Genomic DNA, 15479 nt, shown 5'->3' on the forward strand with positions numbered 1-15479 from the left:
CAGCCGATAGCTGTTAGTATTACGATCGTGGTACATTCCAAATGCCTATGCGGTTGACACTCTGTTAGGGGATGTTAGAGTAGAAAACTTCGGTCGCTTTATGGATACCACCTGACTTTGAGCAGCGGAATGGCGTATGGTACAAGATGGAAGCAACACTATTTCAGAACATTACTAGTACGTGCCTTGGGAAACGACATGTTTACTAACTACAAATCTGGTGTCACATAGCCAAAATCCTTTTGGAATAGAGCATTCAGAATAGTCTCTGAAATGAAAACTGTAAATAAAATACCTATCAAGATGGCTTGTCCTCGTGCAGGAATCGGTACTCAACGCGACGTCTTAGCCTATCCACATAACAAAACGTTTCATAGCGTGACACGCATCGCACCATAATATGTATCGATAAATCCGCTCATCACTGGTGTACAGTAATCAAATTCTTGACGGAAATGCATTAAATTCCTCAGAAAATCTGTTGACAGTGTTCCATCGTACTCACCTGGAACACTGCAATAACTTTCCTGATACAATCAGGCGCCAGACTACGTTTCCGGTCACGTGTTTCGTGACTAGTAAGATAGGACAATATTAAATTAAATTAGTTAAATCGAAGTAACAGGATGAGCTGTAAGGCAAAAGGTATAAATAAACTTTGATAGCACAAAAATAATCTTTATCTATGTATTAAGTATAATCATTTATTATTTGTTCTTTTGCTTAATTTACAGTGAAATGATGTTCGGTTAATGCGGTTGATAGACTAAGGATGGTACAGTAATTCATGGCAATTATTATGTGTTTCTCTTCTCTTGGTCTATATTCCTTCAGCTGTTCTTGGCCTGGAAATAAGAAAAGCTTGAGTTACACAATTGCAAGAAGTAACATGAGCGTACAGTATATAAGAAAAAGAAGCCAATATCAGACTAAATGCTCGTGTTCAACAAATCGTAGCGTATCGTAGTGGTCAGAACTTATTTCAACCATTTGAAAGTTCTAAACTTTGATCATAATGTAAGACTAAAATAAGAAATTCTGAATTACGAAACATTTATCCGATAATGTTGACCCATTGCCTTCCGCAACCCCATGAATCTCAGGGCCTAGCCACTAGATAAAAGCAAATTCCTAAGATAGATGCTGTATTACCTTCCACTGCAGATTACAGAAGCGTTGCTACTAGATGGTAAGTCATCATTTTTGTCTGATTATTGTTTTCTGCAGCGCAGTTTACTTTATACATCTGATAGTATACTACGTGGTGTTTATGCTAATTGCTTAAATTTTCAATATCCTTATTGCATTACATGTATCTTAGTACACTATGACTTGTGTTACTGCCTTGTGAGAGGATATGAAGTGAGTTTGAGGAGTGAATTGTTGTTTTCGTGGGAAGAAAAGCCGTATCTGCAACTTCCAGTCTTTTAATTAATCCTAAAAGTCACTAAAAATAAAATAATTTGAAAGTTATGGCTATCACTTTAAGGCTGATAAACGGGAGAGAGTTTGGCTGTCATTGATAAGTGGATTTATTATCTCAATCTAATTCGGAATTTCATAATTGACTAGATAAATTTTATATAGTATATTCTATACGAATACCGTACATGATACAATTTTTGAAATATAATTTAGTACCATATCTCCGAATTTCATGCAAACGTAACATATAGAGTTCACTACTGATCGTACTGAAGCAAGACAGTTGTCCATTCTATTTCCCGAGTTGTTTTTAGTAATATTTTCATATTCGGCAATTACATAAAATTTCTTGTAAGGTAAGGGAACTGTAGAGATTCCCGTTAACCTCCAGATCTCAAAAATACTTCGTAACTAATTTTCATTGGATGAAATTTGCATCTAATCTGTAAAGCGCCTAGACAGCACACGGACTGAGAAAGATTATAGATGAAATGATTTACTTTTTGATTTCCATACCTTTACGCATAAGACAGAAAGATTGGGGCCTTCAGGTTGACTCTTACATCCAACCAGACGTTCTTAACCGGCCGGAGTGGCCGTGCGGCTCTAGGCGCTATAGTCTGGAACCGAGCGTCCGCTACAGTCGGTGGTTGGAATCCTGCCTCGGGCATGGATGTGTGTGATGTCCTTAGGTTTAAGTAGTTCTAAGTTCTAGGCGACTGATGACCTCAGAAGTTAAGTCGCATAGTGCTCAGAGACGTTTGAACCATTTTAGACGGTATTAGTGAACAAACACTACAACTCTTATAACACAGAGTGATATACGGTAATAATAATAATAATAATAATAATAATAATAATAATAAAGATCCCAATACCACAACAGATAAATGCAGACTTTGTAAACAACAAATAGAAACAGTAGATCACATCACAAGCGGATGTACAATACTAGCAAATACAGAATACCCCAGAAGACATGACAATGTCGCAGAAATAATACATCAACAGCTTGCCTTACAACATAAACTTTTAAAACAACAAGTTCCTACATAAAAGTATGCACCACAAAATGTACTGGAGAATGATGAATACAAATTATACTGGAACAGAACCATTATAACAGATAAAACAACGCCACATAACAAACCTGACATCATAGTCACCAATAAAAAGAAGAAATTAACACAACTAATCGAAATATCCATACCCAATACAACAAATATACAAAAGAAAACAGGAGAAAAAATTGAAAAATACATTCAACTGGCTGAGGAAGTCAAAGACATGTGGCATCAGGATAAAGTTGACATCATACCAATTATAGTATCAACTACAGGAGTCATACCACACAATATCCACCAGTACATCAATGCAATACAGCTACATCCAAACACATATATACAACTACAGAAATCCGTAATTATTGATACATGTTCAATTACCCGAAAGTTCCTAAATGCAATATAACACATACCGTACAGTTAAGAGGAAGTGACGCTTGATCAAGGTCCGCGTCACTTTCCATTCTCAACCAGACTTAACGTCTGAGAAAGTAAAGAAATAATAATAATAATAATATGCCTATAAATATCTAGGATACAGACAAAAAATAGGAATAGATAATGCAAATATTAAAGAAGAACTAAAAGAAAAATATAGACAAAGACTAACAAAAATAGTGAAAACAGAATTGACAGCAAGAAACAAGACAAAAGCTATAAATACCTATGCTATACCAATATTGACCTAATCATTTGGAGTAGTGAAATGGAGTAACACAAACCTAGAAGCACTCAATACACTTACCCGATCACAATGCCACGAATATAGAATACATCACATACATTCAGCAACAGAAAGATTCACACTAAGCAGAAAGGAAGGAGGAAGGGGATTTATCGACATAAAAAATCTACATTATGGACAGGTAGACAATTTAAGAAAATTCTTTATAGAACGAGCAGAAACTAGCAAAATACACAAAGCAATCACTCATATAAATACATCGGCTACACCACTGCAATTTCATAACCACTTCTACAACCCTTTAGATCACATAACATCAACAGATACGAAGAAAGTAAATAGGAAAAAGAAAGCACTACATGGCAAGCACCCGTATCATCTAACACAGCCACACATCGATCAAGACGCATCCAACACATGGCTAACAAAAGGCAATATATACGGTGAGACGGAAGGATTCATGATTGCAATACAGGATCAAACAATAAACACCAGATATTACAGCAAGCATATTATTAAAGATCCCAATATCACAACAGATAAATGCAGACTTTGCAAACAACAAATAGAAACAGTAGATCACATCACAAGCGGATGTACAATACTAGCAAATACAGAATACCCCACAAGACGTGACAATGTAGCAAAAATAATACATCAACAACTTGCCATATAACAAAAACTAATAAAACAACACGTTACCACATACAAGCATGCACCACAAAATGTACTGGAGAATGATGAATACAAATTATACTGGAACAGAACCATTATAACAGATAAAACAACACCACATAACAAACCTGAGATCATACTCACCAATAAAAAGAAGAAATTAACACAACTAATCGAAATATCCATACCCAGTACAACAAATATACAGAAGAAAACAGGAGAAAAAATTGTTAAATACATCCAACTGGATGAGGAAGTCAAAGACATGTGGCATCAGGATAAAGTTGACATCATACCAATTATACTATCAACTACAGGAGTCATACCACACAATATCTACCAGTACATCAACGCAATACAGCTACAACCAAACGTATATATACAACTACAGAAATCTGTAATTATTGATACATGTTCAATTACCCGAAAGTTACAAAATGCAATGCAACGTATACCGTACAGTTAAAAGGAGTCACGCTTGATAAAGGTCCGCAACACTTTCCATTTTTAACCAGACATAACGTCTGAGACAGGAAAGAGAAATAATGATAATAATAATAACAATTATTATTATTGTTATTACAAAAATGACAATGTGAATAGGAATGATTACACTAAATTTAGGAAATTTCAATCTTTTAACGAGGGTGTTCTGAAAAGTAATCACTCCGAATACCTATGAGGAAAATGTTAATACTTTTTTAAAATAAAACAAACATTATTAGAATTATACAACTTTATTCTTCATGCCCACAAATCTGCGCTACAAGGTTTCTAAACGTGGCGTGTAACAAGGCGGGGTGTTACGTTACTATGTCGATGGGAGAAAAACAGCGCACTCTAAAAGAGTTTCGAATTCAGAGAGTTCATTCACACAAGGAGCGTCGTCTCGTTCAGCTTGACGACTTCAGACCACACATGAGCACTATGATATCTGCGATATCTGTCATCCATTATCTGTACAGTCCCGACTTGAGCCCTTCCGATTTTCATCTAGTTTCCATAGCTTAAAGAACACTTCCAAGGACTTCACTGTGCTGTGGCTGAGCGCTTCTGCGCTCTTCAGTCTGGAACCGCGCTGCTGCTACGGCCGCAGATTCGAATCCTGCCTCGGGCATGGATATGCTTAGAGCCATTTGAACCATTTTGAACTTCACTTTGATAGTGATCAAGTGGTGCAAGCAGAGGTGAGGTTGTGACTCCGTCAACAAAGCCAAACATCCTACAGTGAAGTTATCAACAAACTAGTCTCTCGTTGAGAAAGATGTATGTATTACCAGAGTAAGTATGTTGGGAAAAATATATGCAGACATGAAGAATAAATACGTAGAATTTTAATAACGTTCGTTTTATTTAAAAAACCTTAAGAGGGTTCATTTAAAAATTAGGAGACCTTACTTTTCAACATGACCCCGTTACATTGTATTAAGCGAATTTCTCATTACGTTCGTGTCCATTGTGAATAGTAGCTTCTAACAGAAGCATGGGGCAACGGCACAGAAGAAACCGAAGTGCGTCAAGAAGTCATTGAAAAAGGGAGAAATAATAGGATAAAATGAACAGGTGTGATGGAAATGGAAAGGGTTGAGAAAAGCACACATAGTCTACAGTGTGAAAGAGAGATACTGGTTCCTGATGGACAGAAAGAATACGTCTGATGTATACCGGTGGAGAACCATCGCCGATGGTAACAGATAAAATCTTGTCTTGAATGAAGAGTGGTTTTTGATAAGACGTACATTACAGGATAACTTGTTCCACAGTCGCATTGCTCATACGGGGGGAAGGAGATGGAGATGGGTTTAATATTATGCAAAGATACTGCCAGGATACTGCACTTACCTAATCTGATATTGCAGCTGTGGCATGATGACAAGTGTTTGATACGTGAGGAGGAGTACCGAGGACACAAGTGACTGAGTACCTAAAAAAAAGCGGTGAAGCCACGTCCCGTGTCCGATTGCATCCGACGTGAACGTAGGATGGACCAATGTGATCCTACAAGGGATGTTGTACACACATGTTTACGCAACCATTGAAGCTAGATCGAGTCGCCTGAAAATTAATCATCTCTTGATGTTACAGGGTACCATTCGTTACATCAATGAACATTTGAGACTATTTGTTTTACTCATCATAATAATCCCTAATTACCATGTAATACCCGTATCTGGATGAAGCCCTCCCACAGACCTTCTTATGCATTACGGTCGGGAGTTAGATGCATGCATTTGCCACGCGGATGTTTTCTGAAGCCGTCAACCCACCATCCACTGAGCCATTGCATGGATTTTTCCCTATATTTCGTAAACCAACTAAGATTGTCCATGGTCCTTCTGACATCAACTCGTTAGTTTCACGCTCGACCCCTGTCCATTTAATTTGAATTACGCTCATAATCTTAGGTGTTAAGCTGACTTGACACCTCTTGCAGTCTTCGGTATTGTGTGGACGACATTTTTCAGAATGCTAGATGGTATGTCGCCAGACTCATACATTCTACACAACAACGTGAATCGTCGTTTTGTTGGCACTTCCCCCAATGATTTTAGAAATTCTGATGGGATGTTATCTATCCATTCTGCCTTATTTGATATTAAGCCCTCCAGAGCTCTCTTAAATTCTGATTCTAATACTGGACCCACTATGTCTTCTAAATCCACTTCTGCATCTTCTTTCGTCACTTTAGACAAATTTTCGCCCGCGTAGAGGCCTTCAATGTACGGTACTCTTTCCACCTATCCGCTCCCTCTTCTGCACTTAACAGCTGTACTTCCGTTGCACTCTTCATGTTACTATGTTAACACCCTTGCTTTTAATTTCACGGAAGTTTGTTTGGACTTACCTATATGCTGAATCAGTCCTTCCTAGAATAACTTCTTTTTATATTTCTTCACATTTTTATGCAGCCATTTCGTTTGAGCTCCCCTGCACTTCGTATTTATTTCATTCTTCAGCGATATGTATTTCTGTAATCCTGAATTTCCCTGAAAATTTTTGTATTTCCTTCTTTCATCTATCGACTTAAGTATTTATTTCTTATGTTTCTGAGCCCGCATCTCGTGGTGGTGCGGTAGCGTTCTCGCTTCCCACGCCCGGGTTCCCGGGTTCGATTCCCGGCGGGGTCAGGGATTTTTTCTGCCTCGTGATGGCTGGGTGTTGTGTGCTGTCCTTAGGTTAGTTAGGTTTAAGTAGTTCTAAGTTCTAGGGTACTTATGACCACAGCAGTTGAGTCCCATAATGCTCAGTGCCATTTGAACCTTATGTTTCTGATAGCTTTTTTGCTGTTACCTTCTCTGCATCTTCGTTTTTCTTTCCAACTTCTGTCATTGGACTTTGTAGAGGTGTCCATTCCTCTTCAACTGTACTGTCTACGTAGCTATTCGTCATTGCTGTATATACAGCCTTAGAGAACTTCAACTGTGTCTCGTCATTCCTTGGTACTTCCGTACCCAACTTCTTTGCATATTCAGTCTTCCTGTCCAGTCTCTTAAAATACAGTACATTCTCCATCACTACTAAATTGTGATCTGAGTCTAGATCTGCTCCTGGGTAAGCTTTATAACGGCACCGGAAAGGTATGTCTAATGTTACACTTGATAATAAAAGGAAAATTTGAGAAAAATCACAGGGCTCCCGTACGATTTTTCGACCTAGAGAAAGTTTTCGACATTATAAAGTGGTTCAAGAATTTTGATATCTTAAAAAGGTAAATGCCTTTGGGAAAGTCGTATATTATTCAAAACGTAGTATAAACAAGAAGGTACAATAAGAATGGAATACCAAAAGAGAAGTTGTAGGAGTTGAATGGGTGGAAAATAGAAATGCAGTGTTTGTCCCCCATTATTCAACCTGTATACCGAGAAGCAACAATGGAAATGAAAGAAAGGTACAGAATTTCAGTTGACATTCAGGTTAAAAATAATGGTTATAAGATTCACTGATGACATTGATACCCGCTGAGAGAGATAAGAAGAACACAAAAAATTGTTCAATGTACTGAGCGAATCATACTGAACTATTGTAAATCAAAGAATGACCGTACCGAGGAGCAGCCGAAATGAGATTATCTATAACCTTAACACAAAACTAACCACCTAATAATAGACGGGGTGAAGAAATTCTCCTACCTTGGAAGCAAGATAACGATTGATGGAAGAGGCAAGGATGAATTAAGAACCACAGTAGCACAAGAATAGGACTATTCCTCGCCAAAAGACGTTTAAGATTAGTAAATACATCTGAAAACCACAGAAGGATATTGTATTAAAATTTTCTATTATTTTTAAAAATTATAAAGAACTAGTGATGCAACAGACTTTAGCGCATTTATGTTGACTTTTCTGAAGACGAAGTGAATGTTTCAAAATGGGAATCATGGACAGCTGCGAATATGACTAATGAAGAAGCAGATATCCACGTCCAGTAGCTTAAATCACTTAATAAAGCAAAGTTCTCCGGTCCAGACTGTATTCCAATAGCATTGCTTTCTGAGAACGCTGATACAGTAGTCTCAAACCTGGCAATCATATGCAACTTCTCACTCAACGGAAGATCGGTACCTAAACACTAGAAAGTTGCGCAAGTCACAGTAATACTCAAGAAAGAAAGTGGGAGTCTTCCGCTGAATTAGAGACGCACATCACTAACGTTGACTTGAAATGGGAGACTGAATAACCTCTGAGAAAACGATCTACTGACGCATAGTCAGCACGGAATCAGAAAATATCGTTCTCGTGAAACACAGATAGTTCTATATTCACACGAAGTAACGAGTGATGTCGACAGGAGATCTCAGACTCATTCCATGTTTCTATATTTCCTGAAGACTGTTGACACGTTCCTCTCAAGTGACTTCTTCTCTAACTGCCTAACTATGGAGTATGGTCTCCGTTGTGCGATTGGATTCCTGATTACCTGTCACAGAGGACACAGTTTTTAGTGATTGACGGACAGTCATCGAGTGAAACAAAAGTGACATCCGGCGTTCCACAGAAATGTGTTACAGGCCATCTTGACTATAGGACTAAACTATAATATGATCGTTTTATCGAACCCCCGATTCACAAGATATAGTTGCAGAACAGTTCAAAGAAAACTTGGGTCTCATTTAGAATAGGTACCCCACTCATACAACCATAGTTAGTGGTGACTTCAGTCTACCCTCGATATGCTGGAAAAATTATAAGTATAGAGCCGGCGGCAGGCATAAAAGGTCGTCCGAAATTGAACTGAATGCTTTCTCAGAAAACTGCTTTGAGCAATTAGTTCATGAGAACACTCGAAGCGTAAATGGTTGCGAAAACGTACTTGGCCTCACAGCAACAAATAATCCTGAACAAAGAGAGAGCATCATGACGAATGGAGGGATTAGCGACCACAAGGCAGTTGTTGCTAGGATGAATACCACAATATCCACAACCATCAAAGAGAAACGCTGAGTACATCTATTTTAAAAAAAAGCTGATGAAAATGCCCTTTGCGCCTTTTTAAGAGACAGTCTCCACCCATTCCGATCTGATCATGTAAGCGTAGAAAAGATGTGGAATGATTTCAAAGAGATAGTAATGACGGCAGTTGAGAGATATATATAGCACATAAAGTAATAAGTGATGGTACTGAAGGTCCACGGTACACAAAACGGGTCAGATCACTGTTGCAGAAGCAACGAAAAAAGCATGCCTAATTTAAAAGAACGCAAACCCCTAAGATTGGCAAAGTTTTGCAAAGTTCGAAATATAGCAAGTACTTAATGAGAGATGCTTTTAATAATTTCCACAACGAATCTCTGTCTCGGAATCTGGCAGAAAACCCAAAGAGATACTGGTCATACATAAAACACACCAGTGGCAAGACGCAATCAATAACTTCACTGAGCGGGAATAACGGTGAAGTCACTGATGACACTACCACTAAATCAGAGTTATCAAACACTGTTTACCGAAACTTCGTCACCAAAGAAGACGAAGTAAATATTCCTGAATTCCAATCAAGAAAAACTGCCAAGATGAGAAACATAGAAGTAGATATGCTCGGCGTAGCAAAGCAGCTTAAATCACTTAATAAAGGAAAGCCTTCTGGTCCAGATTGTATACCAGTCACGTTCGTCTCAGAGCATGCTGATAAAATAGCTCCATATTTAGCAATTATACACAACCGCTCGCTCGAAGAAAGATGCGTATCTAAAGATTGGAAAATTGCTCAAGTCACATCAATACCCAAAAAGGGAAATGGGAGTAATCAACAGAGCTGCAGGCCCATATCACTACCGTCGATTTGCAGTAGGGTTTTAGAACATATACTGTATTCGAACATTATGATTTACCTCGAAGGAAACGATTTATTGACACGTAGTCAGCACCGATCCAGAAACGTGAGACAATCTGAGTAGCTCTCTTAGATTGTTTGCAGATGATGTTGTCATTTGCGGTCTTGTAAAGTCATCAAATGACCAAAACGAATTGCAAAATGATTTAGATAAGATATCTGTAAGGTGCGAAAAGTGTTAATTCACCCTGAATAAAGAAATGTGCGAAGTTATTCACATGACTGTTAAAAGAAATCCGCTAAGATTCGAAGTCACTCAAATCTGAAGGCTGTAAATTCAACTAAATACTTAGGGACTACAGTTAAAAATAAGCTAAATTGGAACGATCACATAGATAATGTTGTGAGTAGAGCAAACCAGACTGTCATCCATTGGCAGAAAGAATGTGCAACAGGTCTACTAAAGAGACTGCTCATACCACACTTGTCCGCCCTATCCTGGAGTATTGTTGTGCGGTGTGGGATCCGCGTATGGTGGTACTGACGGATGATATCGGAAAAGTCCGAAAGAGGGCCACCCGCTTTGTATCAAAGCGAAATAGGGGAGATAATGCCACAGACATGACACGTGAATTGGAGTGGCAATCACGAAAACAAAACCGTTTTTTGTTGGGACCGGATCTTCTCATGAGATTTCAACCACCACTTTTCTCCTTCGATTGCGAAACACTCTGTTTGCACCCACCTACATAGAGAGAAGTGGCCATCATAATAAAATAAGAGAAATTAGGGCTCGCACAGAAACATTCAAGTGCACATTTTTTCACGCGCTTTCGAGAGTGGAACGGTAGAGAAGTGGTTGATTGAACCCTCTGCCAGACACTTTTTTGTAAATAGCAGAGTAGTCAGGCAGATGTAGATGTAGATGCTGTTCATAATCTAAATAAACAGTTTAGAAGAAAGTCGGGGCAGCCCTCTTAGATTGTTTGCAATTTTACCGTCTCGTAAAGTCATTCGAAGATCAAAAACAATTGGATAAACATTTAGTTAAGATATTTGTATGGCATTAAAAGTGGCAGTTCACCCTAAATAATGAAAAATGAGAAGTCATTCACTTGAGTACTAAAAGGAATCCACTAAGTTGCCGTCACACGGTCAGTGATAAATCTAGGCGGTCAATTCAGACTAGATGCATACGGATTACAATTACGAATAACTTTACTTGGAACGATCATGTAGATAATGCTGGAGGAAAGTAAACCCAAGACTGCGTTTTATTGACAGAACATTTAGGAGATGTAGCTGTCCTACTAAAAGGACCTGCAGTAAGTTCGTCCGTCCTCTTCAGGAGTACTGCTTTGTGGTATGGGATCCACAACAGATAGTACTGACGGAGGATATCCGAAAAGTTTAATGAAGGGCAGGGAGTTTTATGGTTACACAAGCGAGTCATTAAAACAAAGGCGTTTATCGCCGTGGTAGGGTATTTTCACTAAATTTCGGTCATCAACTTTCTCCTCTGAATGCAGAAACATTTTGTTAGCACCTGTCAACACAGAGAGAAATGATCGTAATAACGTAAGAGCTCCCCTGGCTATTCGAGAGTGCGACGGTAGAGGAACAGCTTAAAGGTGGTTCGATGAACTTTATGCTAGGCACTTAATTTTCAACTGCAGAATAGTCATGTAGATTTAAGAGCTGCGAAACGCTTGGAATGGTTACATGCACCAAACTTGGCCTCTATTAGAAATATAACTAATAGGTTACACCTAGAGCACAATGTATTGTGTAAGTGAATCGTGGGCTGTGGTAAAATAAGAAATGATGACAGTCGAAGTGTTTGAGATGTACTGTTACAGGATGATGCTGAAAACTAAGTGGACTAGTATTAATTGAGGAACTTCACCGTAGAATCGGTGAGTAAATATTCAAATGATTGTGTGGAAAGTACTAACCAGAAGAAGGAACTGGATGACATTTCGTATGTTAAGGCATAAGGCGAATAGCCTCCACGGTACAAGCGTGAGCTGGAGAGGGCAAAGATTGTAGGGAAAGACATAGCTTACAGTAAGTAACAAAAAATATTTCATGGTTTTGGGTTTAAGTGCTTCTCTGAGATGAAGAAAGCAGCAGAAGAAACTCGTGGTGAACTCCATCAAAGCCGTAAAACGATTGACGACCTACGAGAGCGATGTTTTTACATCAATCCTTTTTATCCTATTTTTATTTGTCCGGTGTTCACAATAACTCCATTCACGTAGTAGGCGCAGTTCATTATGATATAGTTTTCCAGTTCGTTTGAGGAAGTGAAAATGTTTTTCTAAACGTAGTTTACCTCTAGCTACTTGCTCAAACAGCGCCTAAGACTACGCGCGTCTTTCACTGTTCAGGATAAAGTAGCTGAAATAAAAATAGCGTTAGCACGTCTATTTTCATCCTAGAGCAGAATAGCGAAGTCATCATATGCTTTTGTCCACACGACGTTAGAATTTCTGTCGGCTGGAGGCTGCCATGGGCATCATTCAGTACGTTGCACTTAATGAAAAGTGTACAACACAAATCGCCTCTGCTGCTTACAGCACGCCTTTCACATTTATATACTAAAGGACTGTGTACAAACTGTGTAGGGAATAAACAAGATATCTTGTACTGAAGTTCAGACTACAGTATGAGTAACTCAGGTGAAGCTGTTTACTTGAATTGATATCATAAATGGTTACTTTACGGTTCTGTTTTGTCTGTAAACGTGAAAAGGAAGAAAAATTTTAAGTTGTAAGACAGCTCCGCACATTCTGCTGGTTGCTCTGCAACTGGAGCTGTTGTCATGATGTACGCATTGCTTATGCGCTGTAATATACTACATGTTTCACCGCTGAAGATGAACCTGTCCGTGCTTCAAACCTAAGGGACGGAGAACTTACCAGGAAAAGAAAGTATGATAGTTACCGTTTCCTCTAATTTTATTCTCATCTAATACCAGTATTTCAGGGATAGTTAATGTTCACACCGAAGAATGCTTGTAAGAAATAGATTTTTACGTACATTTTTCAAGAAACTGTCTGCAGATAATGAATCATGTTAGAATTTGGCACCACTCTACCTGCACGTGTTTTTCTCAGAGTATTTGTCGCGTAACTGACTGTGTACGAAGACTGTGTACCAAAACATCAGAAAACACTTACCTTCGAGAAGTCGAAGGGCTGTATGCAGCCTTCCCGAAAGCTAATGTATCCCTCAGGACAACTCTGAGACGAGTCACCTTCTCTTTGGGTCATTATTCCGGCAGGCGTCGCATGTGGAGACACGGTTTCCTCCCCAAAAACGAACACGATTTGCAATAGAAACACAGTACACAACAGACGCAGCCACATGTTTGCTCTACGGCCTTAAGACGCAGAATAACTCGCCTCGTGGAAGCTACAGGATTCTTGCACCTGGCACTCTCAAGGTGAGCAGCTTGACTACTTTCAGCGAATAGGCTGCTCGTAAAAACTGGATCTCGTGATCAATAAATTACCCTTTTACACCACGCATCTCCTTTGTATAGTAAAACTCTGCGACGTAAATCAGAGGGTGGATACCGGCCGTCTCTTTCGAGTAATCTCTTGTCTTAATGAATGGGTTGTTGAATTTTACCTGAGTACGGTTTGTAGGATACCTAACATTTGTTCAACTGGCAGTTTTCTACAACTATTTGAGGGGGAATAACAAAGAAATTTTTGTGTCGTTACTGAGGTAGATAAGACGCCGTTTCAAACAGTAGTATTATACACTGAAGCACGAAAGAATTTCGTATAGGCATGCGTACTCAAATACGGAAATATGTAAACAGGCAGAATACGGCGCTGCGGTCGGCAACACCTATATAAGACAACAAGTGTCTGGCGCAGTTATTAGATCGATTACTTCTGCGACAATTGGAGGTCATCAACATATAAGTAAGTTTGAACGTGGTGTTGTAGTCAGCGCACGAGCGATGGCACATAGCGTCTCCGAGGTAGCGATGAAGTGGAAATTTTCTTGTACGACCATTTCACCGTGAATATCAGGTATCCGGCAAAACAACAAATCTTCGACGTCGCTGCGGCCTTAAAAAGATACTGCAAGAACGAGACCAACGAGGACTCAAGAGAACTGTGCAATATGACAGAAGTGCAGCCCTTTACCAAATAGCTGCAGATTTCAGCACTGAGCAGTCAACAGTGTTATGCAAAGCATTCAACGAAACATCATCGATATGGGCTTTGGGAGCCGAAGGCTCACTCCTATACCCTTGATGCCTGTTCAATACAAAGGTATACGCCTCGCCTGGGCCCTTCAACACTGACATTGGACGGTTGATGACAGGGAAACATGTTGCCTGGTCGGACGAGTCTCGTTTCAAATTGTATTTAGTGGATGGACGTGTAGGGATACGGAGACAACCTCACGAATCCCTTCGCCTTGCATGTTATCAGCGGACTATTGAAGCTGGTGGAGGCTCTGTAATGATGTGGGGTGTGTGCAGTTAGAGTGATACTGGACCCCTGAAACGTCTAGATAGACTCTGACAGGTGACATATACTTAAGCATCCTGCCTGATCACCTGCATCCAGTCATGTCCATTGTGCATTCCGACGGACTTCAGCAATTCCAGCAGGACAATGCGACATCCCCCCCCCCCTCTTCCAGAGCTGCTGAGTGTAAACAATTCCGATGGCTACCAAACTCCCCAAACATGAACATTACTGAGCATATCTGGGGTGACTTCCAATGTGCCGCTCAGAAGAGATTTCCAATCCCTCGCATTTATGGACAACCCGTGCAGGATTGATGGTGTCAATTCCAGCTAGCACTACTTCAGACATTAGTCCATGCCACGTCGTGTTGCGCCGCTTCTGCGTGCTCGCAGGAGCTCTACGCGATATTAAGCAGGTGTAACACTTTCTTTGGCTCTTCAGTATAATTGACAGAAGCATCTTGCATCTGTTCTGACTTATTCATTCCGTAGTTTATGAAGGACAAACGAACTAAAACCGAACACCTGCCACAACAGGACAATGGAATGGTTCCATTCAAAATAACAGCAACACGTGTTAAGACAATTATCCTACTGGGAGACTATGCGTTTAATTCCTGTGTCAAAGAACGCGATCGGGCGTTGACGCATCCACAACTGCTCCCACTGTTTCACTTCACTGAGACAGACATCCATACCTGTCATTCTTCAGGTCGATGCCTGTCTTTCTTCAGGTCGCCAAAGATGTGAATATCACTCGTGAAAGATCCGGGCTTTACAATGGATGTTGCATGAAGCGTATCCTTCGTCCGTTTGGCAGTCTGGTGGCGGGCGTTATCGTGAGACAGGGTGATTCCGTCCGACA

At 39.7% G+C, this 15479-nt stretch overlaps 1 long non-coding RNA gene across 2 annotated transcripts in view; it reads right to left on the minus strand.

Annotated features, from left to right (window-relative positions):
- Positions 1-673: 673 nt before the first annotated feature.
- The window catches only part of LOC126251953 (uncharacterized), a 47823-nt gene continuing 33017 nt past the window's right edge, over positions 674-15479 (minus strand). Inside the window, exons 1-2 of one of the 2 annotated variants that reach the window (XR_007545809.1) lie at positions 13299-13540; positions 674-845 (exon numbers count right to left, since the gene is read on the minus strand). This is a non-coding gene — a long non-coding RNA (uncharacterized LOC126251953). Of the gene's footprint in view, positions 846-13298; positions 13541-15479 lie in introns of those variants that run through there. The other variant, XR_007545810.1, reaches the window with a different exon arrangement.

The sequence above is a fragment of the Schistocerca nitens genome, chromosome 4, assembly GCF_023898315.1.
Source record: "Schistocerca nitens isolate TAMUIC-IGC-003100 chromosome 4, iqSchNite1.1, whole genome shotgun sequence".
Classification (NCBI taxonomy): domain Eukaryota; kingdom Metazoa; phylum Arthropoda; class Insecta; order Orthoptera; family Acrididae; genus Schistocerca; species Schistocerca nitens.